The 26,502-nt window shown below is 41.8% G+C and overlaps 1 protein-coding gene across 9 annotated transcripts in view; it reads right to left on the bottom strand.

Annotated features, from left to right (window-relative positions):
* The window catches only part of Itsn1 (intersectin 1), a 227,127-nt gene that overhangs the window by 191,885 nt on the left and 8,740 nt on the right, over positions 1-26,502 (bottom strand). The window contains exon 1 of one of the 9 annotated variants that reach the window (XM_045150357.1): positions 21,595-21,615. The exons of the other annotated variants lie outside the window; for them this stretch is intronic. The gene's annotated coding sequence lies outside the window, so the exon portion shown is untranslated. Of the gene's footprint in view, positions 1-21,594; positions 21,616-26,502 lie in introns of those variants that run through there. 9 annotated transcript variants of the gene reach the window in all.

The following is a 26,502-nucleotide window of genomic DNA, read 5'->3' as shown; positions in this document are numbered from 1 at the left end:
TTTTTTAATAAATAAAAATTTTAAAAATAATAAAAGCATAAACTTGTTTAAATTTAATATTCTTACACATAGGAGACAACCTCTTTTAAAAAAAATTAACTAGGTGATATTCTATAACTACTGTTACGAAAGCAGCAATCAAAGTGTTTAGGAGTTTCCTCTATGTCTCCATATAACATCACAGTCTTTTCTTAGAAACAGGCATCATTTATTTGGACTGAAAAATCAAACACATTCAGCTTAACATCAGAGCTTTCTCTGTTTATTTTATGTACATGGTTATCAAAGCATGGTATTATTGCTTTTTAAGGGCTCTTTAAAAACACAGTGGCTATGAAAGGATGCCTATTCAAACTTTATGATAAAATGTGTGCCATTTCCAAACATTTCAGAAGCCACTGGCTTAGTTACCTCATTTGGTCCTAAATGTTAATTCATTTCTAAATATAACAAAACTAAACCATGAGTAGAACAACATAATGTGAGGAAAAAGAACAGTCTGTGAGAAAGAGGGGGCCTGCCCAGCCCCTTAAAATCCACCACCTAGGTCCTTAAGTCTGTAAATTCTACAAATTAGAAACAAACTGTCTCATTCTACAAAACATTCATGACCCCAAGCTTCCCACTGAGGCTGAAAAACTTCAGCAGAAGGCTGAGCAACATTTACGGTTCAGCCTGATAGGAAATGGGGTTTCTGCAAAACATACATGAGGCACTGTAGTAAATATTCAACCTCGTTAGCCAGTGACAAACACACAGCCCACACCAGAGACAGAGGTGACATCATCCACATCACAAAAGGCAATCTACAAAACCTGGGGAGTCTAATAGGCACGACCTCGCCTCAGATCTGCAACCCATCAGTTCTGGTTCTTAGACCTACACCACAGAATGTGAGGAATGTCTTTCTGACCGACTGAACGCTAACCTTCTCTCCTGAAACGTAAGATCTAAAAGAGATGGGGATGGGGGGGGCAGTGTTAGACAAAAACTGAGTACAAGATGGCCAGACAACAGGCAAACTGATTCACAGAGCCCAGTCACAGTGAAAAGGGTCACTGTAAACAGTAACTCGACCCTGAAAGTGGAGAGGCCAGAAGGATATGCAGGCGAGCACTTAGCACTGTTCAATTGCCTTGCCATTAACTTAGCCATATCCAGCCTCATCACCAAGACCTAAAAATAAAACACAAGAAGGCTTTTATAGCCCTCCAGCCACCAACAATATTCGGAGCACAAATTTCAAAACTCAGAAATTACCAGTATGTACCAGGAAAAGAGAAGAAAGCAATATATATTTCTAGTGTTGATAAACACAAGCTGGGAAAAAATGAGATGTTAATAACACTTCCTTTTTATATAGCACCTATCTGTGAAACAGCTCCGATACTTTCTAATTATAGTAATTCTCACAACAGCCCTGTAAAACAGGTGCAATATAAACACACTTACTTCTGTTAACAACTGAGGAAAAAAGTAGATGTATTTAATCATGGTGCTAGTTACAGACTTCATTTCAAACACACTGTGGAGCCAGGTCACAAATGACCCTCCAAAGTACAATGAGTAAAATGCCATGTGAACCCCTAGATTACCAGGATCATGAACAGGCAGGGCAAATGCATGCTGTCAGAAGGAAGAAATATTTCTAGCAATGCAATAAAACTTATATAAAAAAATATAAGAAATATAAGTGAATATAAGAAATATATAAGAAATATAAAGTAAACAGGTTATGATTACCATTAAACCCACTTGCCATGAGAATTACAGAGAAACTGAATTTTATTTCCCGTACTCAGCAACAAGAACTGACAGCTTTCTCTCTGGGACAGGAGTTCAGCCAAAGCACAAGGCGACAATGCACAGAAAGACACTCTGGCCCGGCAACAAGCAGCAAGGAATCACCTAGACTTGCAGATCCCACACCTTTGACTTCTTTTTTTCCTTTGTCTTTTACTTTGAACCAAAAGAGGAATTAATTTGCTCTAGTGATGGCTAGAAAAAAGAAAGTGCCTTATCTGTGCATTTAAGAGCTATTGTTAGGAGAAACCTTTAGAAGCAGGTATATTGTTACAAAGCTAAGAGATATTTCTTAAATATGTCCAATATATCTAACTCCACTCAAAAGCAACTCCTGACGAAGCAATTCTTTCTTTAATACTATGCAGATAAGGTAAAAAGTACTACAAGGCAAGTATACCAGAACTTGCTACAGGAATTCCCAAACAGATAAAATAAAAAAAAAAAAAAAAAAACACTGCAAATATTCCCTACTTAAAAGACAGAAGACGGAAAAAGCCCCTGAACACCAAGGATTTTGCAAAAAAAAAAAAAAAAGAGCTGCGCGTGGTGGCACACGCCTTTAATCCCAGCACTTGGGAGGCAGAGGTAGGAGGATCGCTGTGAGTTCAAGGCCACCCTGAGACTACAGAGTTAATTCCAGGTCAGCCTGGACCAGAGTGAGACCCTACCTCAAAAAAAAAAAAAAATGAGTTCTTTTCTTCAAAGGAAAGCTCTTCAATTCTGTCTCCGTCATCTCTTACCCTGCCGCCTTCACAGTCTGCATGTACCAATACCAAGAGAACAAATGGCTTGGACAGCCGCTGTCAGAATCAAGTGGCTTTGCTTTAACTGGGGGGTATAGGGATAGAAAGTTCATAATAGCCAAAAGTTGAGAGCTAACTAATAAAGCTTATGAAAAGTGTGGTTTACATCTTTTATGCCTCTTGTAAATATTGGAAGTTTTCATAATAAAAGATGTGACTTAAAGTTCCCAGAAAAGCTCTCTATCTGCTGCATCTACTTCCAATGAGGCCAGATGGACTGATAAAAGTACATTCCAGTGAGGGCCAGGAGAGATGGCTCAGTGGATAAAAGCACTTGCTTGCAAAGCCTGCTGGTACCCACAGTAAGCCTGATGTCCAAAGTGGTGCATGCTTCTAGAGTTTGTGTGCAGTGGCTGGAGGCCCTGGCACACCCATCCATTCTCCCTCTCTGCTTGCAAATAAATAATATAAACAAACAAACTCCTGTGACCAGAGATGGAATGTTGAGATCTAGCTAAACTACCTTGGACTCTGTTTAGCCCCTTAAGAGCCATTTATTGACCATCTATGTGTCTGACCTAACATCCATGTGATTGCCAGGTGACCAGGTGTGACCTTTTAGGAATGTACTAGCAGACCACCGCCTTCCACCACCCCAAGCACTAAGAATGTCATCAGACGGGGCATCTAAGGGTTATGGTGGAGATTCCGCCCTCCCCCACATTGCTGTAACCCCTGCCTACCGGATGGGCAGCCAATGTATTTGAAAAGTGCCTTGATTCATGACTTTCTTTTGTTCTGTAACTATAAAACCTTCATAAAGTTGTTAACATGCTAAAACATGGAACTGGGAGAATCTGTGTTCCAGGGCCATGGTCACTCTTATTTGGCTCCAGAATAAACTATCTCGTCCCTTTGGGGTGAGAGCTGTGTCTTTTGCATCAACAAAAGCAAGAGACTATTTAAGAAGTAAATGCCTCTCAATTTGCCTAGTTATCTGTTACTTAACCATGAATTCAAAAGGAGCAAAATAAAATTTAATTAAAATTATAAAACAATTAGGATGAGTGTAGTTTTCCTTTTTTTCTCTTCTTTTTTTTTGGGGGGGGTGAGATATATTTTGTTATTGTTAGTTATTTTGAGGCAAGTCTCACTGTAGCTTAGGTTAACCTGGAACTCCCTTTGTAGCCCATCAAACTCAGGGAATCCTCCTACTTTAGCCTTCCAAATGTCCTGCCAGGTGTGGTGGCACACACCTTTAACCCCAGCACTTGGGAGGCTAAGGTAGAAAGGTAGATGGATCACCGTGGGTTCAAGGCTACCCTGAGACTACATAGTGAATTCTGTGTCAGCTTGTGCTACAGCAAGACCCTACCTCAAAAAAAAAAAAAAGTCTATTTTTCCATTGTTCACACAAGTGGATATGATTAAATTGAGAAATCACCTGTTTTCCCTCGTATATAACTGCAGTTAAGCTTGATTTAAAAGAAATGAATGATCAGGGCTAGAGAGATAGCTTAGCAGTTAGGGAGCTTACAAGCAAAGCCAAAGGAGCCAAGTTCAAAACCCCAGTACGCACATAAAGCCAGACACACAGCTGCACATGTGCTGGAGTTTGTTTTCAGTGGCTGGAGGCCTGGGCACACCCGTTCTCTGTTTGTCTATCTCTCTCTCTCCTTGCAAATAAGTAAATAAATAAATATTTTTTTAAAAAAAGAATGACTGACCATTTCCCATCCCCCTTCATCTCACAACTAACAGTACTTTTGAGATAATATAGTGAAGTTGTAAGCTCTACTGAGTTAACTGTTTCTACCACCAATCCAAGCTTTAAACAAACAATAAGTATTTAAATATCCCTTTTCTGAGCTAACATTGGATGAAAATTAGTTAATTTTTGGAGGGAGGGAATTACCATGGGATATATTTTATAATCATGTAAAATGTTAATAAAAATAAAGAAAAGAAAAAAAGAAAAAAAAAGAAAATTAATTAATTTTTAATGTATTACCTTAATCTTAAAAATAATGCGCCGGGCATAGTGGCGCACGCCTTTAATCCCAGCACTCGGGAGGCAGAGGTAGGAGAATCAGTATGAGTTCAAGCCCACCCTGAGACTACATAGTGAATTTCAGGTCAGCCTGGGCTAGAGGGAGACTCTACCTTGGAAAAAAAAAAAACAAACAAAGAAAAAAATATATATATACATGCTTTACCATACTATCCCACGTTTGGAAAAATTCATTCTTTCATAGCTTGCCGAGATTTGAAACACATAAGAGACCAAATCCCAGTTTTCAATAGAATCAGTACTGTGATGGGTGAGTGACATCAAGATCAACTCAGACGCCAGGGATGATCTGAAGCACTTGGCCATTAAGATCAATGTCTGATCTGAGAGTCAACCTCAAGAATGGGTGGGCACTTCCCTGAAAAGAGGTTCAGATGTCAAGTGTCAGATTAGATAGTAGTCTCAAGAAAACAAAGTTATCACTGAATCGCATTTCTTGAAGAAGTTATCAGCACTCTAATAAAAAAAAAAAAAAGCTAAGTGAAGTGCTTTAACACAACAGAGAAGATGAAAGCCTAAGAGGGGAAACAAAGACTAACTGGCAGGGCTGCGGGGTCTCCAGCGGATGTTACAGGGGCTTCCAGCCTTCTCTCTCCTCCTCCTTGATCGGACAGCTTTACTTACGGGCATCTGCTTCAACAGCAAACACAATCTTTTAAGTTGTCGCCTGCACACATTCCTAATCTGTTTAGCAAAGTAGGTGTTTCTACAATGGGCAGCAACTACAAAAAAAATACAGAAATTCATCAAACTGCAAATAAAAACTAGTCAGCAAGGTCCCTGAGTCTGCTCTACATATCTGACAGTATTTCCAAGTTACACTAAATAGAGCAGTTATACAAGCGTTTAGTAGGTTAATCATGTCATCTACACCCTAATCAGATCTCTTTGTAAATCAGACACAACAGGTAACTTTTAGTAACATATTCATAAGGAATTCAATTAGAGGCTTATTGGAGACAACTAGTTCTCAGATGCAGACTGAGAACAAAATCAATATTTCACACATTGGTCTCAGCAGGGTAGATTTCCAACACTATGGAGAGCCGGATGACCCAAGTCTCAGCTACATTTCTGAGGCTCCAAGTAATGATGATTAATGGTGTGAGGGAACAGGCGTGGGGAACTTGTACAATGCCTGCTTACAAAATAAGATCATCTGCTAGCTAAGAAATGCCCCAGCATTCAACAAACAAGACCTCCACAGACAAGTTCAGGCAAGGGTTAAGGGGCTTGAATGTCTCACTCACATGGAGATTATCTAGTGCACCAAGTCACAAAAGATGGCAAGACTAAAATTAACATCTTCTCCAGTTCTTGACTTACATTCAAGAGACAAGATAAATTTAAAGAAATAAAAAAGTAACCTCAGGGTATGAGAGGAAAAAGACAAGAATAATTAGTCAACCAATGAATATGAATGAAATGCTTTAATGAAAACTTGGAAAACTGACACCAATGGAAAATGCCACAGAATACAAGAAGCAATGTCCAGAGAAATAAAATTGTGTTAGTTACTTTTCTCACTGCTTCAACAAAATGTTGCCAATGAGAATGTGAACATGCTGAGAATAAATTCCACGGCAGGGCAGGCAGGGTGGCAGACTCAGAGGCGGCTGCTCACATTGCAACTGTGCTCAGGAGGCAGAGAGCAGTGAATGATAGTGCTCAGCTCACGGTGCCCTCTAGGTTAGGCCTTCCCATCTCAGTTAACTCAATCTAGAAACTTCCTCACAGACATGCCCAGAGGCTAGTCTCCTAGGTGATTCTAGATCCTGTCAAGTCGACAATATTACAGAAATCCACCATTCCTTTTGATGTAAGTTAACTGAGGATTAATTTAATGTATTTCTTTGAAAACAAAAGATATCACATCTGCTATGTAACAGACTTATGAAAATAGGAGGCTACACTAACTAGAAATAAACCTAAAACTTAGATATTAAAAATAAAGGCCCAGGCACATACCTTTAATCCCAGCACTTGGGAGGCAGAGATAGGAGGACCGCAGAGAGTTTGAGACCACCCTGAGACTACAAATTGAATTCCAGGTCAGCTTGGGCTAGAGGAAGACCCTACCTTGAAAAATAAAAATAAATAAATAAATAGGATAAAGGGACTAGAGTTTGTTTACAAGAGCAAGAGGCCCTGGATGCCATTACACACATTCATATTCTCTCTCCTGCTCACACACACACAAAAATAAATAAATAAATAAAAAATAATTCACTTTTCAAATATTTCATTTCATGAGGTGGGAGGAGTAGGGAGAAAGAGAATTAACATGCTAGGGCCTTGGCCACTGCAAACAAACCCCAGATGCATGTGCCACATTTTGCATCGGGCTTACATGGGTTCTGGGGAGTCCTCATGCTTCTCAGGCAAGCTTCTTAACCGATAAGCCATCTCTCCAACCAAAAATATTTTTAAAATAAACGTAAAAATTAGAAAGGATTTATCTAAAAGTGTACAAATTACAAGCACAGCGGCATGTGTCTGCAGTCTTAGCTATAAGGAAGGCTGAAGATAGGAGAATCAGTTAAGCCCAGAAGCTTGAAGCCAGCCTAGGCAACAAGCAAGACCCCAATCCCCAACCTTACCATCAACACACACACAAAAAAATTGCTAATTAAAAAAATTTTTTATCTTACTTGCATGTGTGCACGTGCGTGTGTGTGTACGCACCAGGGCCTCTTGCCTTTATAAACAAATACCTGATGCTTGTGCCACTTTTTTGGATCTGGGTTAATTGCTTGGGAATTGAACCTGGGCCTGCAGGCTTTGCAAGCGAGCACCTTTAACCACTGAGCAATCCAACTTGCCAGCCCCTAAGAACTACAAATTTTTTCTTTTTCCCAAGGTAGGGTCTCACTCTAGCCCAGGGTGACCTGGAACTCACTCTGTATTCTCAGGATGACCTTGAACTCATGGCAATTCTCCTACCTCCCGAATGCTGGAATCAAAGGCATGTGCCACAACGCCCAGGGAAGCTGCAAAGTTTAATAAGGTACCATTTCTAAAGCTAATGCTGGAAGTAGGAAAAAATTAAATGTTTTTCTTAAAATGTATAATCCATGTGAAAGCAGCATCTGTAAAACCTTATTCTCCCAGTAATACAACATGAAAATACACAAGACAAGCTCTAAAGACAATCACTTTGTGTGTACTGGTCAAAATGTAGAAGGTAGTAACTTAATCACAAGTAGGATGGATTTCTATAAAAAGAGCAGCCAAAACCTAAAATAGTAAAATTGATCAGGACTGATGTCACAAATTCAGTATAAGGAGCAATGACCTTGTACACTATGAATATACAACTGACCAAGCATGTTTACATGCATGAATAACAAACCAGCAATATATTTACATAGTAAGGCTATATAAATGCATTGGATTGGAATTCAAGAAGCACTCTTTAAAATGGCAAATATAAAAATGATATAATCTCATAATCTTCCTAATTACAGGGTAAAACAGACTGCAATTCAGAAGTAAAGAATGTACATTCTTAATCAGAAAATATTGAAAATTATGATGCCAATAGGAGATAGGGAGGAAAATTACTATGCCATAGTCATGCTTGTCCCTCAGATTAAAAAATCAGAAAGGGGCTGGAGAGATGGCTTAGCAGTTAAGTGCTTGCCTGTGAAACCTAAGAACCCCAGCTTGAAGCTCCATTCCCCAGGACCCATATAAGCCAGATGCACAAATGGTATCATTGCTAAAGCTAATGCTGTAAGTATGAAAAAAATAATTTGCAGTGGCTGGAGGCCCTGGCGCGCCCATTTTCTCTCTATCTGCCTCTTTCTCTCTTGTCTGTCTGTCACTCTCAAATAAACAGAAATAAATAAACAAAAATTTTTTTCTTTTAATCAGAAGTGCTGGGTGTGGTAGTGCACGCCTTTAATCCCAGCACTCAGGAGGCCGAGGAAGGAGGATCACCATGAGTTCAAGACCAGCCTAGGCTACAGAGTGAGTTCCAGATCAGTCTGGGCTAGAGTGAAACCTTGCTTTAATAAATAAATCCCCATCTTCTAAGAAAATTAACCTTAAACTTTGCTCAACCAAGACAATGCTTGGTAAAGCAAAACTTCACACTGAGGCTAAAGAGAGAAAAGCTGGGGCTGGGGATGTGGGTCCATGGTGAGTGCTCACCTGGTTATGTCTGAAGCCCTGGGGTCCATCCCCAAAACAAAAAGAAATAGGAGGAAAGAATAACTTCACAAATGGTTATCTATGCCTACTACCTTATGGTAGGAACCCGTTTGTGGTGGGAATTCCCACATGAACAGGACATCGTGCCCTGGAAGAGTTAACATTTCTAGAACAGAAAGAAAGCCAGCAAGTAAACAAGCCCAAGAGCTCACCTGACACACAGAGACCGGATTCAAAGAAAAAAGGGCAGGGTAACAAGGTGAAAGGTCAGTCATCTTTGTGAGCCTGGGAAACCAAGCAAGGACTCTCTGAGAAGACATTTGGAATAGCTTCTGGGATGTTCTAGAGAAGAATCAGTCAGTGCAAAGACCCAAAGACAACGGAATCTGTTCAGGGAACAGACAAAGGCCAAACTTGTACACAATTGACAAAAGAAAATGCAAGCCAGGACACTGGAGAGGCTACACGGGCTAGACAACAGACTGTTAGGGAGACCTGCATTTTAGCACAATAAAAGTCTTCCAGGGCTGAGGAGAGGGCTCCTGGGTAAAGAACGTGCCACACAAACTCGAGAACCGGAGATCAGATCCCCAAAACCCACATAAAAGCAGACGCTGGTAGTGCACATCTATAACCCCAGCACTCCTACAGCAAGAGAAGGCGGTAGAGACGGGAGACGCTCCAGAAGTTCATGGCCAGATGGCTCAAGGAATCAAGAGATCCTGCCTCCATCAAGGCAGAAGGCAACATTGACACCAGAGATTGTCTTCTGACCCCCCGCCCCCCCACACACAAATATGAAGATTTTTTTAAGTCACTATTACAGCATGGTCATACATTAAAGTTATAAGAAGTATTTTTTAAAAGTCACTGAAAGGGGGCTGGACAGTTGGCTGCACCACCGATAAGATGCTTGTCTACAAAGCCTGAGGACCCAAGTTTGGTTCCCAAGTACCCATGCAAGCCAGATGCACAAGGTGGAGCATGTATCTGGAATTCCTTTGCAGTAGCTGGAGGCCCTGGCATGCCCATTCATTTTATCTGCTCCTCCCTCCTATAAGTAAATAAAACATTTTTTAAAAAATTGATTTTCAGGGCTGGAGACATGGCTCAGTGGCTAAGGCGTTTGCCTGTGAAGCCAAAGGACCCAGGTTCAATTCCCCAGGACCCACGTAAGCCAGACGCACAAGGGGCACGTGCATCTGGAGTTCATTTTCAGTGGCTGGAGGCCCCGGCACAGCCATTCTCTCTGACTATCTCTCTTCTCTCTCTGTCTGCAAATAAATAAAATGTTAAAAATTGAATTTAAAAAGTCACTGAAAGGTTTTAAGCAAGGGAATGATGTGATCTGATTTTCAGGGTAAAAGCTGCTGCATGGAGCTGATATAGTGCAGTACAGGAAGGTGAGTGAAACTGAGACAGCCAACAAAGAAACCATGGCAGATTTGATCCCACTGGAGAGACAGTGGTGACCAGAACGAAGGGTTAGCAGTGAGACAGTATAGTCAACTTTGAGATTTATTCCAGGCAGATTGACTCTAATGATCTCCTTTCATTACAATGTGGCAGTTCTGCTTTATTAATAAAAACTTCCATTTTGTAATAACGCAAAAGTCCTACATAGATAAGAGATTCTGAATGAACAGTAACTAAAAAGTAATAAAGTATCTTCATGTAATAAAATGCTTAAAAGAATTTTTTTTTCCTTTTAGAATACAAATGTTTTCTGCATGACGTTTTGTGAATTACTCTTATCTTTTTAAAAATTTATTTGAGGGCTGGAGAGATGGCTTAGTGGTTAAGCGCTTGCCTGTGAAGCCTAAGGACCCCGGTTCGAGGCTCGGTTCCCCAGGTCCCACATTAGCCAGATGCACAAGGGGCGCACGCGTCTGGAGTTCGTTTGCAGAGGCTGGAAGCCCTGGCACGCCCATTCTCTCTCTCTCCCTGTATCTGTCTTTCTCTTTGTGTCTGTCGCTCTCAAATAAATAAAAATTCAAAAAAAAATTTATTTATTTATTTATTTATTTATTTATTTGAGAGCGACAGACACAGAGAGAAAGAGGCAGATAGAGAATGGACATGCCAGGGCCTTCAGCCACTGCAAACAAACTCTAGATGCATGCACCACCTTGTGCATCTGGCTTACGTGGGTCAGCTCAGCCATATCCCCAGCCCCTCTAATAATTTTTAAAAGGTAAAATAAACATGTTGAAGTTAAAGTGTTTCTGCAACCAGGCATGGTGGCGCATACCTTTAATCCCAGGAGACAGAGGTAGGAAGGATCATTGTAAATTCAAGGTCACCCTGAGATTACATAGTGAATTCCAGGTCAGCCTGGGCCAGAATGAGACCCTACCTCGAGGAAAAAAAAAAAAAAACAATAAAGAAAAAAAGAAAGTTAAAGTGTTTCCAAATAGCTTCTCACACCTTGATAAGGACCACAGGACTCACACAGGTCTGTTTCCCTTCTCTACAGATACCAACAGCAGCTTTTCTTTACTGTTCTATTATTCCTGCCACTGGGGAACACAAAATACTCTGCAAACAACAGACCCTTTCAAGCCACTATCTTTACCTGGCTTCCACATGTTAACCCAGGGTGCTCAAAGTCTGATGCGACATCAGAAAGATGAATAGGGATCGGGAGAAATGCAAATTTTGGGTGCCACCCTAGATGTGGTGAATGCTTGTTGATTAGTTTAAGAAACCCATTTTGGGCCTTCTAAATCCAAAAATTCTCCAAAATAGTCAAATTACTTTTCTCAAAATTCCCACAGTAACATATTAATTCATTCAAAAGGACTAGGCGGCTAAATCCCTAAGAGTTGAAAGTTTTTGAAAGACAAAAAGCTTCACAGTGACAGAACACCATACCTGTTGTGATGTCTTAAAAGAGCCAGTGAGTCCCAGAGACATGCCTCTAAGCCTTCAGGTCTCGGAGATGTTCAAACACACTTAGCTTCCTTGAGGAAAGACACTGACTGCAAGCTCATTTAATTACAAGGTCAAAGGCAGAGCTACTCAAACAGTAAACTGGATTCCTGAGTAATAACAACGTTCCAGCCATATATACACAGAAATGCAGCGATCGGGTTTACCCCCCCCCCAAAAAAAAACCTTCATAAATGCCTTCTCCTTGAACTAGTAAGTGTGCCCATTTGGGGCAAAATCTGCCAGGGTTAGATGTGGTAATGAATACAGTGGTTCACACAGGACAGTTGTTCATCACAGAAGTACCACCAGGATCAGCATGAAGCAAAGTGTGCTTGCAACCCAACATCAATAATGCCAGTTATACGAACCGGCCACATCTGTTTGCCAAACATATGGAGGGGTCAGGTGCTGGGCTCGTGCTAGTGACCAGCCCAGAGAAACCCTGGCTGCCCTCCAGAGGTCTGCAGTCCTCTTAAGAAAGAACTCAGGAAGGATTTGTTACTTTGTTTATTTTTAAAATTTTTTTTGGTTCATTTTTATTTATTTATTTGAGAGTGACAGGGGGCGGGCAGATAGAAAGACAGAGAATGGGCATGCCAGGGCTTCCAGCCATTGCAAATGAACTCCAGATGTGTGCGCCCCCTTGTGCATCTGGCTACCGTGGGTCCTGGGGAATGGAGCCTCGAACCGGGGTCCTTAGCCTTCACAGGCAAGCGCTTAGCCACTAAGCCATCTCTCCAGCCCCAGATTTGTTACTTTTGTGTGCTATGAATAACATACCCATCAGGATCAAATTCAAGGAAAGGTTTGCTTCGGTCACAGCTAACAGGGCCGGTATGGCAGCAGGAGCACAAGGCCACGGCTCTTCCCGTGGAGGCTGACGGGGAGGCAGGCTGGCACAGCAGTCTTCACAGGCCCACCCGCATGACCCACCTCTATCTGCCACCTCGGCCCACCTCCTTCGGGCTTCACAGTCCTTCAACACGGCAGCCCAAGCTGGGTGCTCACACTCAGGGTATGAGCCTGTGGGGACATTGCAGACTCTGATCACAATAAAGGAACAAAAGCACTCCCAGGACGGACATTTACATGTACTTTTTCTAAAACATGTGACAGGTAAAAAAGCTGGAATTTTGTAAGGTTTACTTGAGGCCACCCAATTCCCTACAAGTCCACACCCCGTCCCTGCCCTCCAACCTAGCACCATTTTTTTTTCCTTTTTGTTTTATAAGTTTAAAATACATAGACATATTTTGATACAAACATATACATGCATGTAGAGAATTGGGATTTTTTTTTTTTCCCCATCAGTGTTTCTGGTGTTCAAATGTAGAATCTCACAGGTATAGTGAACTGGTAACTTCAAAGTCACGGATTCATCTCTTCACATAATTACATTTGTGGCATGGCAAGCACATGAAATCTACTCTCTGGCACATTTCCATTATACAATATGGTACTTTTAACTACAGACATCTCCATGTTTATGTAGATGAATTCATCCTACAGAAAAGAATAGCTACAGAAATCTAAGTATCTCAGAATTTAGCTTCAAAAGTCTTTTACTTTTTTGAGGTAGGGTCTCACTCTAGACCTGGAATTCACTCTGTAGTCTCAAAACTGGCTTTGAACTCACAGCAATCCTCCTACCTCGGCCTCTCCAGTGCTGGAATTAAAGGGATGTTCCCAAAAAGAACTCTTTTAGTTCCACATCTAATAATCCTTAAGTGTTTAAAAAAGAAGTTAACTGATTCCCCATCCAAACCCCCCACCCAGTGCCCAAAAAGGATCCATGTGCCTTTTTATTTTTGTATACTGGGGCTCCCAAAGAGTTTACCTTAGAAAACTCAGAATAAGACATATACCAGCTCATAAACCACCGGCAAGGGGATGACATCATCCTGTCACACAGCCTCTGGAAAACACCACACCCCTACAGAGAACAGGCAAGCACACAACGGAGTCATGGTTCATGACAACCATCTAAGTTTGCATTCTGCTCACAAATATCAAGGCAATCCTCCCCACCATTTGACACCTTAAAATCTATGCCCTGAAAACAGGTACTAAATATCTTATAGCAAAGGGGGGGGGGGGACTCTAATAGCTTTCTTTTTCCCAACTTTCCTGGACTTATAAGACAATAAAAAAAATTATAAAATGCTTCACTGATCTACATACAGAATAAGCAAAATTTCAGAAAATGACAAAAAATGATTTAGGACAGAATGTTGGAGGTGGGTGTGGTGGCGCACGCTTTTAATCCCAGCATTTGGGAGGCAGAGGTAGGAGGATCGCTGTGAGTTTGAGGTCAGCCTGAGACTACTGAGTGAATTCCAGGTCAGCCTGAGCTACAGCGAGACTCTACCTCAAAAAATAAAAAATAAAAAGAATTTAGGAAATTAAGATAACCTTAATAATAACTAAATAACAATAAAAATAATAACCTTAATAATAACCTTAATAAATGTCATATCAACCTCCATTCCTTTTTTGTATAATGGAATGTACATTAAAAATTTGCCATTTTAGCTATCTACAGTGTATAGTTCAAAGATATGTAGCATACTCATAATGATGTGCAACCTTAACTCCCGATGGAGCTTTTGTTTGAATCAGTTCTTTTAGTTGTGTACCTAGGAATGATAACTCTGTATTTAACTTACTGAGGAACTGAATAGTTACTTTCCTCAGCAGCAGCATTTTGTATCACATCAAGGTGGAATGGGATTTCCAAGTTTCTCACAACCTCACCAACACTTGTTACTTTATTTTTTTTTTTTAAGTAGTAGTCATCCTTGTGAGTGCAAAGTGGTACCTCAGTTTTCATTCCCTCTCTCTCTGATGATTAACAGTATTAAGCATCGTTGCATCTCTTCAGCCATGGGTGTATTGTCTTTGGGTAAGTGCCTATTTATACCTTTTCTGCATGTTTTAATTGAGTTAATTGCCCAGTTACTTCTTGTAAGTAAACAGAACATTTTTAAATTTATGGTACATCTGGCCCACTTCTCGCTTCCAAGCTTCAAACAAATGGTCGTTCTTCTACATAATGAAAATAAATGAGAAGTTATGAGGTCATAAATCAAGTTGTAAATAATCATACAATTCCTGCAGTTTTCTTCCCCTTAAACGATACACTCCCGGCTTGGATCATAGGTGGTGATAGTAAAGCAGGTAACAGTCACTTCTTACACAGGGCTCGCTGCGTTTGAACACCCTCCCAGCAACCTTTCAGACAAGAACTGCCAGCAGCCCTATCCAATAGGCGAGGCACACTACAAGGTATGGCTACACAGAAAGCGCAGTTTGCTCCACTGCCTCTCAATCAACCATTTAATAGTTGCCTAAATGAGGCTGGCTTTGGAAAATGCTAGGAGCCATATTCCTGACATGTCACTTTCAATTCTCATCCCTATTGTTACACACATCTTTTATGTAACTCTTGGTTTTAGAACTTGTTCCTTTACTCATTAGAAATGACACACACACACACACACAAAGTAAGTGAATGCTACTTTGTCATCCTGATCTAAACCCTTTCTGATCTGACAAAAGACATTTTGGATGTTCTACTGCAACATTCTATTACCAAGAATGTTTCATGTATGTCTCAATTGTGATCTTAAAAGGTTACAACAACAATGCAAGATGTTACAAACTAAAACTAAACTAAAACTCATAATCTAAAGTGGCTTCTTACTAGTTAATAGCTTTGAATCTTGAAGAAAACATCTCTCACAAGCTGCAGAGATGGCTTAGCAGTTAAGGCATCTGCCTACAAAGTCTAAGGACCCAATACCCATGTAAGCCAGATGCACAAGGTGGCACATGTGTCTTGAGTTCGTTTATAGTGGCTGGAAGCTCTGGTGCGCCCATTCTCATTCTCTCTCTCTCTCTGCCTCTTTCTTTCTGTCTCTCTCTCTCAAATAAATACACAAACTAGAGATGGCTTGGCAGTTAAGGCACTTGCCTACAAAGCCAAAGGACCCTGGTTCAATTCCACAGAATCCACAAAAGCCAGATGCACAATGTAGCACATGGGTCTGGAGTTTATTTGCAGAGGCTGAAGGAGCTGGCACATTCTCATTCTCTCTCTCTCTCTCTCTCTCTCTCTCTCTCTCTCTCTCCTTCTTTCTCTTTCAATAAATAAATATATTTTTAAATAAGTACTTTTAAGTCATAAAAAAATCTCACAAGAAGAAATCTAAAATTTAAACAATAATGCCAGTATAAACAGAAGGCAACAATGGATAGATTTAATTTTCTGAACAGTAATGGTAAGCATGCCTGCTGGCTGAACCTGACTGACATTGCTATATTATCCTTGATGTGTTCCTTCCTTCCCTCTCATATTTTTTCTCCCTCCCTCCCTCCCTCCCTTCCTCTCCCTCTCCCTCTCTCTCTCTCTCTCTCTCTCTCTCTCTGTGTGTGTGTGTGTGTGTGTGTGTGTGTCTGTCTGTCTGTCTGTCTGTCTGTCTGTCTCTCTGTCTCTCTCTGCTGTTTGCCAGCCACGAGGTGAGCTGCTCTGCTCCAGCACATGGGCTCCGTCATGATTTTCAGCCTCACCTCAGGCCCACAGCTATGGATCAGCCAGCCATGGACTGGAACCTCCGAAAGTCTGAGTCAAAATAAATCCTAACACCTAAGCTTAAATGTTTCTTCTCAGGTAATTGTCATAGCAAAAACAACAACAACAAAAATCTGATTAACACACCAAGAAAGTATCACAAATAGGAAACCAAGTGCCCTACAATTGTTGAAAGAAATCAGGCATTCTTTAAATTAGACCCAAATCAGAGAGGGGGGGGGAGGGAGAGAGAGGAGAGACAGGGAGAGGGACTGATTACCATTTCTGGTAAAATAGAAGGCACCAAGATAAAAAAAAAAATTAAAAATTTAGGCAATACCTATTAGCTTGAGCTTTCAATTTCACATCCAGCTTGGCCCGATCAGTCAGTCAAGGATAGAGTACCGCAAGGCCAAAGAGGGTCAAGGACATGCTAGGATGAAAGGCCTAACAGCTCAGTAACAGAGTTATTTGCCTAGCACGTGCAACGGGTCTGATCCCCAGCACTGTCAAAATGAAAAGAAGAAAGAGGGAGCGGAGAGTGAAGGAAGGGGAGACAAAAGTCCTCGAGGCGTGCAGACCTGTGCACTGGAGAGTGCTACGGTGCACAGGCCGAGAACGAGGACAGTGAGCAGGAGAGAGCTAGTGCTCTTTGACCAGAGCTCTGTGAATGCAGACAATAACTCTCAGAGTGTGCTGTGTGGATTCTAGGGCCTCCCAAAACCCTTTCGGAGGGTCAAAGTTATTGTCACAATCGTGTTCACACATTCTTGGCCCCTTTCCCTGTGTTCTTATTCGCACTGACAAAAACCATGGTAATTTGAACTGCAGCTACCTTAGCAATGATGCACAAGCTGTTCTTTTGGTCATTGTCATGTTCACTGCCACACACCCACACTTAAAAAGCGTCATTCTTGGGCTGGAGAAATGGCTTAACAGTCAAAGCCTTTGCCTGCAAAACCAAAGGATCCCAGTTCGATTCAGCAGGACCCATGTTAGCCAGATGCACAAGGGGGCGCAGGCATCTGGAGTTCATTTGCAGTGGCGGGAAGCCCCTAGTGTGCCCATTCTCCCTCTTTCTCTCTCTCAAGTAAACAAATCATATACATATATGTATACATATTTTTTAAAGCCTCATTCTTGAGGGCTGGGGAGATGTTTCAGTGGCTAAAGGCACAGACTTGCATTGCCTGCTGGCCAGCTCAACTCCCCAGTACCCACGTCCAGCCAGATACATAAAGGAATACATGCTCATTCACATCAGTAATCTCAATGTATCATAAAAAATTACTTGATTAATCTTGCCCTTACATATGTGTATATTCATAATGCACATATATGGCAAATGGCACTGTTAGATATCTTGAGGAAAAACGCCTGCAGTAAGAACTGCCAGCTAAACTTGCTGCTCTTTCAAAGAATACAGTTAGTTACTTTGTCACCTTTAGTGACAACAGAAAAACTATGGCTATTCTGACTTGGATATCTGACAGATGATATCTGAAAAAGGAAGTGAAACTGTTACTTAAACAAAAAAAAAACTAGTAACATTGATTCTAATAGGATTTGAGCTTTTCATCACTTCTCGATCTTTTAGCTAAGTTCCAGTGAAGATCTGAGCTTTTAGGTGAAAAATCAGAACGTTGGAAAACTTTCATCGGCTATCATGAGCTATATACTGTTTCCTGGATTTTAAAGGATCATCTAATATGATAAGTGTGATAAAAGCCAGATGTGGTTACAGTAACCTCAGACTTGGAAGGTAAGAGGATCAAGTCAGACTTCAGAGATGGCACATAGTTAAAATGATTGCCTGAAAAGCCTAAGGACCAAGTTCGATTCCCTAGTACCCATGTAAAGCCAGAGGCACAAGATGGCGCATGCCCCTGAAGTTCATCTGCAATGGCTGCAGGCCTGGTGCACTCTTTCTCTCTAATAAATAAATAAACCATTGTTTTAAAAAACTTCAAGGTCGGGCTGGAGAGATGGCTTAGAGGTTAAGCGCTTGCCTGTGAAGCCTAAGGACCCCAGTTCAAGGCTCGGTTCCCCAAGTCCCACGTTAGCCAGATGCACAAGGGGGCGCACGCTTCTGGAGTTCGTTTGCAGTGGCTGGAAGCCCTGGCGCGCCCATTCTCTCTCTCTCCCTCTATCTGTCTTTCTCTCTTTATCTGTCGCTCTCAAATAATTAAATAAATTTAAAAAAAAAAAAACTTCAAGGTCATCCTCAGCTATATAACAATTTTGAGGCAGTCGGGGCAACATGAGATCCCCTGCCCCCAAAAATAAAACAACGAATATGATGGTAAATTTAACAAAATGTGTCAGCACCTGGACGACCTACAGAACTCAGTGAACCAGTATTTTCCAGGTGACCAATGTACAGTATTAAAGTTAACACAGAGTAAACTTCCCATTCAAAGGACAAGATAGGTTTTATAGAAGAGAAAATGAAAACTTGGGTTGGAGAGATGGCTTAGCAGTTAAGGTGTTTGCCTGCAAAGCCTAAGGACCCAGGTTCAATTCCCCAAGACCCATGTAAGCCAGATGCACAAGGCAGTACATGTGTATGGAGGTTGTTTGCAGTGGCTAGAGGCCCTGCAGTGCCCATTCTCTCTGCTTCTTTCTGTCTTGCTCTCAAATAAATAAATAAATAAACATTTTTTTAGAAAAAGAAGAAATAAGCCAGGCGTGATGGCACAAGCCTTTAATCCTAGCACTTGAGAGGCAGAGGTAGGAGAATCACTGTGAGTTCGAGGCCACCCTGAGACTACATAGTGAATTCTAGGTCAGCCTGGGCTTAGAGTGAGACCTATGTTGAAAAACTAAAAAAAGAAGAAGAAGAAATAAAATGAAAACTTCACCTGGCTGATTTCTGAATCCATACTACAAGTAACTCCTAAGGAATTATCCAGTATCGAGATCTGTCATTTAATATAGTATCACTAAATAACAGCAACTTTCTGAAAATGCTATTAAAAACCTCCTTTTCTAGTACATCTTCAGAAGGCAGCTTTTGGTCAACTGCTTCAACAACAGCAACAACCACAAAAATAAATAAATAACTGGCTGTAAGAACAGGTGTGAGAATCCAGCTATCCCCTACTAACCCCTAACTAGACATGAATGAAATGTGCAAAAATGTAAGGCAATAAATACCACTCCTCTCATTTTTTTGTTTTGTGAAAAGTTTTCATTAAAATGTTATTTATTTATGTTAAACAGACTTATAAGTTACTCAGTTTTGGATGTGGCAAACAGTGGCAAAAGCCCCTATGAAGAAAGGTACCTTGGATCCTCAATCACACTGGAATAAACACAGGCATCCTGACGCCAGCAAGTTCAAGACCTGCCACATTAGATGAACCCACAGGGAAAGACGTACTATGCTAAAGCAAGTGACTTGTGAACAGACCCTCTGGCACCATGGGCATGTGAAATGAAGTACAACAAGGAAGCAAGACCAGCCAAGAAGAAACACCCCAAGATGACTAAGACTGCAACAATGTGACCCGAAAGGGATGAATTCAAAAGATTTTTGGTCAGGTGTCATGGCACAAGCTTGTAATCACAGCACTCAAATTGGAGGTCTGCCTGGAACTAGAGTGAGTTCCATGTCTGTTAGGTTAGAGTGAGACCCGACCTCAAATATAAGCATATACATATATACGTGCATGTATATATGCACATGTATGTGTGTTTGTATGTGTGTATATACATGTAGAGAACTGCCAGAATCAAGCCACCAGCTTCAGACTCACAACAGTCTAGGCTTCAGCCTTATATGGTTAAATTGTAATCACCTCTGCTATCTATCTATGGCTTAAAGGCAGAGACTGAGTCTGTATTATACAGTTCTATACAGACACTGTATAGTCAAGAGTCTGAGCTCAATTATCTAAACTCCATCCCCACCGGTATCCTCCAATTCAATTCGGTTCTGAAAGTAACTACGGAAAGCAATGTGACTTACAAGTTAAGGGATTACTCTCACTTCACATGAAGTCTTACGTTCCAGGTTCCCACCACTGTCTTCCAGGCAGAGATTTCCACATGCTCCTTCGCCTTCGGTAATTCAAGAGCACTCACAGAACTCGGGAAAGCACTACATCCTTGGCAACAGCCAAATGGAGGACTCACAGGGCAAGGTAAGGGGAAGAGGAAGAGCCTCCTTTACTCCTCTGTGGGTGCCAGTGCCCACCTTTCCACACATCAGCATGTCTCCAAACCTTACTATTCTAGGAGTTTCACAAATCACTGTGTGAATGAACCCAATCTCCAGGGCCTCGTTCCCCAGAGACTGCAGGAGGAGAGGGTGCATCCAACCCCTCAACCCTGCTTATGTGGATGGCTCGTCTGGAGCAGCCCCCAGTGGGAGGCACCCAGCATAAGCAACTCTTCCAAGAAAGCAGCATGTTAAAGGAAGACTGGAGGTGACAATCTGAGGGGGTAGAGTGCCAGGAAGGCAAGGCTGAGTGAGCCAAGGTGACACAGACCAGAGGAAGAACAAACAAGCATCCTCAATGAGGGCTTACAGGCCCACAACCTGAGCTCAGTGTCATGGGCGTGCAAGCCCCTGGCCCTACGTCCCTCTCCAACCTTTTCTCCAGACATGGTAACCTTCTTGTCGAATACACTACCCTCTTCCATGCCACAGAAGATGCTCAGATGCTGGTCCCACAGCAGGGAAAACAGCTTTTCCTGTCCCTGTTTAAACCCCAAGCATAGTTCAGACCATCTTCCTCCCAGGACTCCATGACTACATTAGGTCCTCGTGAACAGGTTCTCTACAGCAACAGCTGGGAATCGTTTATGCGTGCGTTTGCTTGTTTGTTTGCCCCAGCAGAATATAAATAGAGAAGGGACAGGGACCTTGTCACTGTTGCCCTCCCTGCACCTGGCACGCACCAGTCAGGCAGGACAGGGCTCTGGCTCTGGCTCTGCAAAGGGAACGGGCATGGCAGAGCAAAGGCTCAGAGGAAACGTGAGGATAGCACCTAGCAGATGGGAAAGGGGACACTTGCTTACCTCTTCCTTACTCTCTCCAGAAGCCAAGACTAATTTATAAGAAAAGCTGGAGAAATGGCTTAGCCGTTAAGGCACTTGTCTGCAAAGCCAAAAGAGCCAGGTTTGATTTCCACGAAAAGCCAGAGGCACAAGGTGGCACAAGCTTCTGGAGTTCGTTTGCAGTGGTTGAAGGCCCTGGGCGTGCCCATTCTCTCTCTTTCTTTCTCTTTCTCTCTCTCAAATAAGTAAAATATAAAATAACAATAATTTTTTTTTTAAAAAAAAAGGAAAGGCATAACCACCAGAGTTACCTGGGGATGGGGAGCAGACCCAGACAGCAGGCAGAACCACTCCCTGTGCCTGAAGGTCCTTGGGGTCTGAGGAAAGGAGCCGAGGTTAGTACAGCGTCCGAGGAATGGAGAAGAGTCCGAGGAGGATCATTTGGTAGGACAAAGCTGACCGTCAAGGGCAAGTCTACAAGGCTGTACAGCTTCTCTCCAGCTGACTTAGCAGCACAAATACAGGAAACAACACAGATGCTGGGATGAGCCGAGGGACAGAAATTTGCAGGGCAGAGATGACAAAAACAGGGTAGAGCGCAGCTGAAATGGCCAACCCTGAGGTGGAAGGAAATGAAGCTCGTGAGAAGCTGACAGCCATAATGAAAGGAGAGATCCAGTGTTTCTAGTCTACATGGGCTGAGGAGCAAATGAAGAAAATCACCTACAAATGACCTTATACGTCTCTAATAGAAAAAAATCAGATGAAAAATTTCTCACAATGCTATAAGCTTTCAGCATCTTTTTAAAAAAAAAATGTTACTTATTTGCAAGCAGAGAAAGAGAGGGAAGAGAAAAAATGCACACGGGTGCAAATAGGTATGCCAGGGCCTCTAGCCATGGCAAATGAACTTTAGATGTGCCACTTTGTGTATTTGGCTTTACATGGGTATTGAGGCACTGAACCCAATTATTAGGCTTTGCAGGCAAGTGCATGAACCACTGGGCCATCTCTCCAACCTCAACATTTAGTGTTTTTTTTTTTTTTTGAGAGAGAGAAAGAAAAAGAATAGGCATGCCAGGGCTTCTTGCTATCACAAATGAACTCCAGATTCATGCATCACTCTGTGTTTCTGGCTTTATGTGGATACTGGGGAATCGAACCCAGGCCAAAAGGCTTGGCAAGCAAGTAAGGAACTAAGCCATCTCCCTAGCCTCCTCAGCATCTATTTTCAGTAGTCTTCTTAGAACAGCAAACAAAAAACTTTTTCTTCAAGCACAGGCCCATGCCCTTCTTTAAAAGGTCGAGTTGCTCTTTCCTGAAGTCTAACAGGAAAAGCAGATAACTGCCCACTGAATGTCCCTCCCCAAAACACAGCTTTTCAGCAGAGTTCTTGATGAGCCTGAAATATGGCTCAAAAGAGAAGTCTAAGCCCTGACAAATCTAAGAAAGCTCCCAAATACTGAAAACTGGCAAAAATAATATCTACAGTTCTAAATCTTTCTGCCCAAGAAATCTACCAGTTCCCCCCCCCATTCTCTGCTTGAAAATATATATTTTTTTAAAGTGTAGGGGAGCTGGAGAGATGGCTCAGCGGTTAAGGTGCCTGCCTACAAAGGGTAAGACCTAGGTTTGATTCCCCAGTACCCAAGTGAAGCCAGATGCACAAAGTGGAACATGCATCTAGAGTTCGTTTTCAGCAGCTGGAGGCCCTGGTGCACTCATTCTCATTCATTCATTTTCTCTCTCCCTCCCTCCCTCCCTCTCTCTCTCTCTCTCTCTCTGCTTGAAAATTAATTAAAAAGTATTTTTTAATTATTTTTATTTATTTATTTATTTGAGTGACAGAGAGAGAAAGAGGGAGATAGAGAGAATGGGTGCGCCAGGGCCTCCAGCCACTGCAAACAAACTCCAGATGTGTGAACCCCCTTTGTGCATCTGGCTAACGTGGGTCCTGGGGAATAGAGCCTCAAACCAGGGTCCTTAGGCTTCACAGGCAAGTGCTTAACCGCTAAGCCATCTCTCCAGCCCTTAAAAAGTATTTTTAAAAAAGAAATCCACCAGTCATAATTACAACAAAATGATTTCACACAACAGTGAGTGATTAGATAGGCATTCAGTATGCACCACAAAAGACTTTCAGTATATTCAATATATAGTAAACCTAATCATAGGGTATAAAAACCTGTATGACCTAAAGTTAGAAGTAGGAAAGGTAGGGATGGCTCAGCAGCTAAAGGTGCTTGCTTGCAAAGCCTGCCAGTCCAGGTTCAATTCCCCAGTACCCATGTAAAGCCAGATGCACATAGTGGCACCTGCATGTGGAGCCTGTAGCATGAAGAAGGCCTCTGCACACATATCCATTCATCCTCATTCATTCTCATTCTCTCTCCCCTGTTTCTGCTTAAAAAAAAAAAAAGGCACCAGGCATGGGGGCACACACCTTTAATCCCAGCACTCAGGAGGCAGAAGTAGGAGGATTGCTGCGAGTTCAAGGACCATCCTGAGACTACAGAGTGAATTCCAGGTCAGCCTGAGCTACAGCGAGACCCTACCTCGAAAAACCAAGAACAAACAAACAACAACAAATGGGCAAGGCAACAAAGATAGACTCTAGCTCTCAAATACTTTGTTTGGCTGCCAGTGTTTTAATACAAGTTGGGACATTTATCTTCAAGTTAAATTCACATTTCTACATTTCTAGCTCTTGTGAAGGACTAGAAGGAGCAATAACACCAGAGTGTACCCTTCTAGGACCACGAAAGAATGAATTGTGTCTCTGAGCTACCTTTGGTGACCCCAGTCCCTAACAGGCCTTCAGGTCCCCCAGACTTGGGAGCTTCACACTGATGCCTGCTGGGTCACTAACCACCAAAGGTATTTACTAACTTAGCGCTGTAAAGAAGGCAAGACTCTGGGCAGGCTTTTAGTCTTTTTGTCTTATCTATAATTTCAAAAGTTTTCTTCAATAAACATTTAATGCTTTTGTAGTAAGAAAAAAATGTTACTTTTTAAATTGCCAAGACACAACTATAATATCACTTCAACTGATGAGATCAAAACAACTATAGATAACAGATAATGACTGCAGCTTACAATTAACTGAAGTAAAAAGTAATGCAGGACTGGAAAGATGGCTTAGCGGTAAGGCATTTGCCTGTGAAGCCAAAGGACCCAGGTTCGATTTCCCAGGACCCATGTAAGGGGCACATGCATCTGGAGTTCATTTTCAGTGGCTACAGGCCCTGGCGTGCCCATTCTCTCTCTGTCTCTCTTCTCTTGCTCTCTTCTTGCAAATAAATAAATAAATAAATAAAAATATTAAAAAATATTTTAAAAAGTAATGCAAGGTTACAATTGCTGCAGAAGATTCTTCCCTTCAATACTAATTAAAACTCCAGATAGGACAGAAAGCCACTGCATTTTACAAAACATATCATCCTCATAGAGGACAACTTCAGCTCACATAACAGCTATTTTAAGGATTCATTTCCGTACATTTCAAGTTTCTTTTACCAAGAAAAGCAAACAAAACCTCTTCAAGTTCATAACCTCAATTAATTTAATGTTGATGAAGTTAAATAATTCTTGATCTTTATCTTACACTGCCTTTTTGTTTTGGTTTGGTTTTTTGAGACAATCTCATTACACAGCCCCACTCACCGTAACCCAGGCTGGCCTCAAACTCACAATACACCTACATCAGCCTCCAGAGTACTGGGATTATTGGTGTGCTCCACTTTGCTATTAAAAAAAAAAAAAAATTATTGCCTGGTGTGGTGGCGCACGCCTTTAATCCCAGCTCTTGGGAGGCAGAGGTAGGGAGATCACTGAGAGTTCGAAGCCACCCTGAGACTGACTACATAGTGAATGCCAGGTCAGGGCTAGAGTGAGACCCTACCTTTAAAAATATATATTTGAGAGAGAAAAAGAAAGAGGCAGGCAGAGTGAGTACAGGTGTGTCAGTACCTCCTGCCACTGCAAACAAACTCTAGACACACACCACTTTGTCTATCTGGCTCCACGTGGGCACTGGAGAATCAAATCCAGGCCGTCAGACTTTCTAAGAAAGTGCCTTTAATCACTGAGCAATCTCTCCAGCCCTAAAATGCTATTTTATTTGTTTAAAGAGCTAATGATGGGGTAACCCCCCAATAAATCCATCATAAGTTGAACATGTCTTAAGTGGTGAATGCACTTAACTAGTCTAATGTATCAAATGTTGGAGCTTAGCAACACAGCACACTGCAGCGTCCCCGCTTCCCCTGGTTATCCAGGCTCTCTAGGAGCTGTGGGTCACTGTCGCTGCCTAGCACCTTAGATCAAACTGACTATCACTAGCCTGCGGGGGGTGGGGGAGGAGTCACAATTCTGAGCATGGTTTCTCCTAAACCCCATGTTGCCTTTGCAAGATTACACTGAAAATCCTGCAGGCTGAACCATTCTGAGTCAGGGTTTTACAAGATTCTCTTCCTCAGAGAACGTACACAATCCACCACTCATTTCACACCAACAGAGATCCCAAAGAATGAATTACATTATCCTCATCATAAAGATAAAATACACGGCTGGAAGACATAAATGTCAACATCTTTCTATAACTCAAAGCAGAGCCAATTCACCATCACTCCCTTGCCCTCCTCCAACCCACTCCTCCTGGAGGAATTCTAAAGGTGCTTTCTAAACAAGCGAATCACAGGACTAACCTGCATGAAACTTCCACTGCCTTCCCACTTCTCAGGAACTACAAACAAAGTCCAAGCCTGTCCCCTGGCCAATCCGCCCTAGTGGCTCATTTAGTCATTCTGGTCTCAAACTGACATCTATGTAACATAAGTGCTCGTTGAGCATCCAACATGTGGTGGGCACCGTGCCTGGACCTCGAGATAAGACCAACACAGACCAGGCTTGCTGCCCTCATGCAGATGATATCCTAGTAACCCCTCCTGCAAGCTTCTTCCCCTCAATTTCTTTCATCATGTAAAGAATATTAAAAGAACAATTATAATGAACTCTATTTGAACAGTCTAAAAATAAGTGGTGCTACTTAAAAGACACTTATTATCACTAACTGTTTAGTATTAACTGCAAGAAGGGAAGGAACAAGGAGAAATAAGGAGGGAATTTTTCTTCATTGACACCTGCTATATGCTATATACATTTTTTGATCAGTTTTTCAAGGTTTCTCTCATTGCCAGCTAAACAGCTTTTATGTGAGT

This window comes from Jaculus jaculus, chromosome 5 (assembly GCF_020740685.1).
Source record: "Jaculus jaculus isolate mJacJac1 chromosome 5, mJacJac1.mat.Y.cur, whole genome shotgun sequence".
Taxonomy (NCBI): domain Eukaryota; kingdom Metazoa; phylum Chordata; class Mammalia; order Rodentia; family Dipodidae; genus Jaculus; species Jaculus jaculus.
This window is presented reverse-complemented; position numbering and strand designations above follow the sequence as displayed.